This window comes from Haliotis rufescens, unplaced genomic scaffold, assembly GCF_023055435.1.
Source record: "Haliotis rufescens isolate VD_foot unplaced genomic scaffold, xgHalRufe1.0.p SCAF_73, whole genome shotgun sequence".
In the NCBI taxonomy this organism is placed as follows: Eukaryota; Metazoa; Mollusca; class Gastropoda; order Lepetellida; family Haliotidae; genus Haliotis; species Haliotis rufescens.
The window spans coordinates 56,477-62,500 of record NW_025964365.1 but is presented as its reverse complement, the minus strand read 5'-3'; positions in this window follow the sequence as shown (position 1 = coordinate 62,500).

The window sequence follows — 6,024 nt, the reverse complement described above, 5'->3', positions numbered from 1 at the left end:
CTGGCTAGACTAACATCTAGTTTCTGAAATGAAAATAGTTTACAAAAATAAAAACAATTGTTTAATTATATTAATAAAATATATAACTGCAGTAATCTAGTCTTGCCAAATATGATTGACCTGCATCGGCTGTATTGGATATATTTGTTTTAGGAACTGTATGACAGGCCTAAAATGCGTCACGAAAGTAATGCGATTAACTTTGCTTTTGACCTGTAAAAGCTAACCAGCAAACGAAAACGGTTTAACCTCACTGTGCCTTACTTACTTACTTTGGAGATTTAACGTGCGCTTTCCGACTGATGCGTATTTCGCACACGGGCCTGGCCAGGCCATTTAATGTGTTTCCGAAAGGGACGAAAGTGGTGTGTGCAACCCAAGAGGGGGCTTTAGGGGTTGCTTATATAGAATTTGGGAATTACAAACCACCCTCAATCTAAACAAGGCTCTAACTCTAGAAGCAATACTAAACCCACAAAATAAACTAGAAAACTTCAAGGCCTTAGGCGTATTCTTAATAAAAACGGAACTAATAAAACGCATCTAAAAACACAATAATCTATCAAAATCACATAAACAAACAAACATCCTCCATACCCAGCTCCCTTATTCTCCTCCCCAACCCCATCGGCATCTATTCCAAATCTCAAAATTCCCAAATTCTATATAAGCAACCCCTAAAGCCCCCTCTTGGGTTGCACACACCACTTTCGTCCCTTTCGGAAACACATTAAATGGCCTGGCCAGGCCCGTGTGCGAAATACGCATCAGTCGGAAAGCGCACGTTAAATCTCCAAATTAAGTAAGTAAGTAAGTAAGTCATACTGCCATAACAAAATGGCTAATGCTCAACTTAATGACTTAAGTCATCCAAACATCTTTAAATTTATTGACAAGAATGAACAATCACTTTCAGAGACATTATTGATGCAAATTCATGCCGGAGGACGACTGCCACCAAAGAGAAGGAAATATCTCTAATTAGACGACAACATCCTGACAGAGAAGGACAACTTGTTGACTGGCAGACTCACACCAATTGAATATGCTGACGCTGTGGCTGAATATGTTGGATTGTGAACTGCATATTTCTGCTGTAAAGTGAATTTGAAATGTATATTTATTTATGCAATACGTAATCTATCAATATGAAATATATGAAATTTTATGAAATATATGCTTCTGTAAAGTGAATGTACTGTTGATGTGTATATGAAATTTTATGAAGAAGAAGAAGAAGAAAAAGAAGACGAAGAAGAAGAAAATTTTATTTACGTGTCACACACTGTACAACAATGACAATAAAAATACACAAATAGTGTGTATAGTGTCCGGTCATTATGGCCTACGAGACACGCAGGACGTCACATACATATGAGTAAAAATGAGAAATATCACAGTACATATATATACATAAAAATGAGTTATCACCAGTGCAAGGTCAAAAGGAGAGCATTCTGATACTAAGAAACTAAGAACTAGAGACGAAAGACTCAGTTGTCTTCGCTGATACATGTGATGAAGAAGCGCGTCTAGGGGTCTAGCCACCCTATTGTTCCGCATAAAAAACACGGTCTGAACGGCAGCGGACATCTGTATAAAGTTTGGAGTTGATTGAGAAGCTAAATTCCATAAATCATAGCGTAAATCTGTATAGAGAGAACAAAAAAGATAGAGAGGAAAGAAGTGTATTTCATCCTCAACAGCATTGCAATTACAGAATTTACACATACGTTGAATAAGCGGTGTTTTAGGGCGGGTGAATCTTCCCAATTCTATTTCTAATGGCAGTGAGCCGCAGTGAAACTTACTTAATATACTGCGCTGACATCTGTTCATCAATAAACTGACATAGGGTTCTACTGATAAAGAATCTTTAAACAATCTGTATGTACGTAAGGTATTACCATTTACCTGGCCCGTATCGTCCCAGAGCCCACGTAACCAATCAGAATAGTCTAAGGATAACAGACATACTTTAGACAAGTTAAACTCTTCAGTAGAAATATTATTTAGATCATAAATTGGTAAATGTAAACTGAGAAAGTAGTTGAAAACTGTATTATTCCAGGATCTACGGAATTTTACTGACCATCTGCAAATAAAACTCAGCATTCGGGATTGATCTGCAGCATGCAAACTGCGCCAAAACCGAAGAATTTCAATTTTTTGTAAATGAGGATGTCCAGCCACTTTTATCACGGACAGCCAAATATGGAGTCTACACGCTCGGTTTGGGACAGCATTTATACAGCTAAATTCCTTAGTTCCCCAAATTGCCGATCCATAAGATAAGATAGGCTGGACCAAGTTATTGTACAAAGTCATAAAAATGTTATAAGCTAAACCACCAGCTGCTTCGAATTTACAAATTATAACACCAAGTGCCCTATTTGCAGATTTAGCTATTTCTTTAACTGTAAAGTTCAAATCAAGATGTTCCTGTAACCAAACACCTAGGTATTTATAAGCGTGAGTACTTTCAACCTGATCAGACCCAATTGTAAAAACAAAATCGGACATTTTAATGTAACTGGGACGATAGTGCACAACTTTAGTTTTCTTGATGTTGACAAGTAAGCGCCAACGTGCGCACCAGTTTGCTACACAATCTAACATCCGCTGTAAAGAGTGCTCGTGAGGTGCTACGAGGGCAACATCGCCAGCATACATTAGGATACTCAGCATGTCAGTGTCCAGGTGGATACCACAGTGTAAGCTATCAATTTCAACAACCAAATCATTGATAAATACAGAGAACAAAGTTGGTGATAACACACCCTTGACGTACACCTGAGTATACTGGAAAGCGGTCTGTGTGGTGATCATTTATTCTAACACATGACCAAGTATCGTCATACATTGCCAAGACTGCTTGAAGAAAATTACCGTTTACACCAATTTTCATAAGTTTATATCATAGACATTTACGATGAATTTTTATCAAAGCTTTCATAGCATCAATGTAACACACAGATGACGATTGTTTTGATAGTTTCCAGTTATTTATCACTGAAAATAAGCTGTAAATGTGCTCTTGTGTATTTCTCTTTGAGCGGAATCCGTTTTGTTCATCTACCAGTATGTTATTTACCTCTAGCAAATTAAAACGACAATTTAATATATCAGAATAAATCTTACAAGGCAATGACAGGAGAGCAATACCCCGGTAGCCCAACTGGTCGCGGGGATCGGTGTCACTTTTTTTTAATTGGGTTAATCAAACTTGTTCGCCACGAGTCGGGGCATACCTTATTATCAAAGCAATAGGAAAACATTCTAAATAAGATATCGATGCAAGTATCGTTCTTTAGGGCCTCAGCCGGGAGTAGGTCAAAACCAACTGCTTTCGCGCGTTTTGCTCGTGCAACTGCACGAACAACTTCCGGCACTGTAATCGGTGAATCTAGGTCACGGGTATCAAACTGGCAGTCCACTCTCACCTGATCATTTGCCAACTCATCACAAATCTTATGGAAGTGACCATCATCAAAACTAGGAGATGTACTCTCAATGAATAGAGAACTATATTCATCTGTCCATGTATTCAAGACTACACCTCAATCTGTAGATATACCACTGTCATGTTTCACCTCACAGGGGACATCATACCCTCGGGCATTACTGATACCAATCTTGCCTACTGCTTTCCAAAAGCTGCGCGAGTCACTGTCACAGTGCTTATCTAATAGACGTTGTTGCTCACTGAGCTGATGAGCCCTTTTATACTTACGTAATAAAATATAATATAATAATATAGTGCCTGTCTGTTTGCTATGAATACACATTAATATAAAAGGAATGAAATGAAACTTTAGCTCACTAACTACTATTACTCTACAATGTAATTGTAGTCGTGTATGTGAATTTTTGCCACCAATATGTGCTCACTAACATGATAGGGCTGTAGTTCAAATAACATGTTATGTAAGGTATCAGTCACACTTATAATCACCAAATCATGTGCAGCAAGTGCACATGTATATTAGATATCAACCAAATAGCATTAAATGTTACGGTTAGTTGATATAAACTAGTTAGTAGGGCAACAATGATGTTGTGCCCAAATCTGGTACCTATTCTGCCCCCAAGCCCTATGGAAAAACGTCGAAAATAATCATTGCTTGGTTATAACTAATTGTTAACAATAAACGATCAATCCACGTTTTGTGTCTTATGTAAGATATATGCATGGAATATTTTCTGATAAGAGGGAATAGAAGTTGATCGAGGTTGTAAATATAACGATTTTGACGCCTTCTTTTGTATTTATGTGGGGCGGTCGGGTAGCCTAGTGGTTAAAGCGTTCGCTCGTCACGCCGGTGTCCTGGTATAAACTCTCCCCCGTACAAATTCTCCCCCGGGGTGTGGGGGGGGGGGGGGGGGGGGGGGGGGGGGGGGGGGTGTGGAAGGGGGTTGAGGGGGTTATTTTGGGGGCGAATATATTTCGTGACACCGGAACTACTGATGTAACTGATTTCAGAGATCTTATTAATCCTCGCAAACATTCGGTTTTAACACTAACTACGTAAAAACTGTCAACATATCCACGCCGTTATACTCTGATTAAAGATCTAAAATATATTCCTTAATACAGGCTACGATTTGAAAATGGTATCAATGTAATACCAGGGGCTAGAATATCATGGTGCAACCAGGATTCTGTTAAACATACAACATCATAACTATCTAATTCAGCACTGATTAAATCTACTTTAAAATCTACTAAGACTGCGTACGTTTACATGTATAATCTTTATAAGCAAAGTAACCCAAAATATAGATAAATGTGTATCATCTTCCCGAAATGATTAGCATGTAGAATAGATTCAAAAACACCTGTATTGAACAACATCAACCGGCATCGTCAAAGCAAAGTGTACATGTAATTGTTACAATGGGGCTGGCGGTGATTATTAATGAAGAACATCTTGTTAAAAAGACACACTGAAACTGATTTGCATAACTGATGACCACAACATATTGAAAAATATCAAAATAGTAAAAATGATACAGTTTAACCTCACACTGAAGAGAAAACAAGAACGACACAGAGAAGTAAAATAACGTCATATAGAACTGAGATAAAGTAATCTTTAAAAAAAATATATTATTATGAAAAACGAAAGGAAAGGTGGGACCCCCCCCCCCCCCCCCCCCCCCCCTTCCACACCCTCCAAATAAAAAAAATAATACTAAAATTCAACAAATAACCATCCCCCACCCCCCACCCCCCACCCCACACCCCACACAAGTAACTAAATGTATAACTCAGAAAAAATAAAGGAGAAAAAAAATGAATAAAAAAACACATAAACAAATTAACATTAAAACTATTGGCAACTGCATGGCAAGTATTTATAAAACGACCGGGGCAGGAAATATTCTGGGGGGAGATTTTATTTCGTAGGGTGGGGGAGAGTTTATTTCGAGAGGGGCGGAACTGTACCGGTATAAATTCGCCGGGGGGGGGGGGGGGGGGGGGGGGGGGGAGATTTTATTCTGGGGGCGAATATATTTCGTGACACCGGAAACCCGGGTTCGATTCCCGACATGGGTACAATGTGTGAAGCCCATCTCTGGTGTTCCTTGCCGTGATATTGCTGGAATGTTGCTAAAAGCGGCGTAAAACCATACTCACTCACTCGCTATTCATGTACAACGCGTCTGTTAAAATAATATGTATGTCCGTTTATATACAGGATTTCTCTTTTACGATTCGTTGTCGGAAGTGACAAGATCAAAGTGGGAGCTTGCGGTAAGTACAGTTTTTTGGTTCCCTAAAGTACAAGTAGATGTCTTCAAAAAGCACTATGTACTATGGGGAACAGCGTTGAGCGGGCTGTTTTTCTTTCAAACTCTTTCTCTTTCATGTTTTATTTCCTGAATGATGAGAATACTTCTCCTGCCCTTTGATTTCATAGAAGTTAGATCAACAGTTACACATGTTGAATGCAGTCTAGCATTGTCGTGTTGAAGGATAACTTGATGGAAACAACATGCGGCTGAGGGGTTTCATCACAA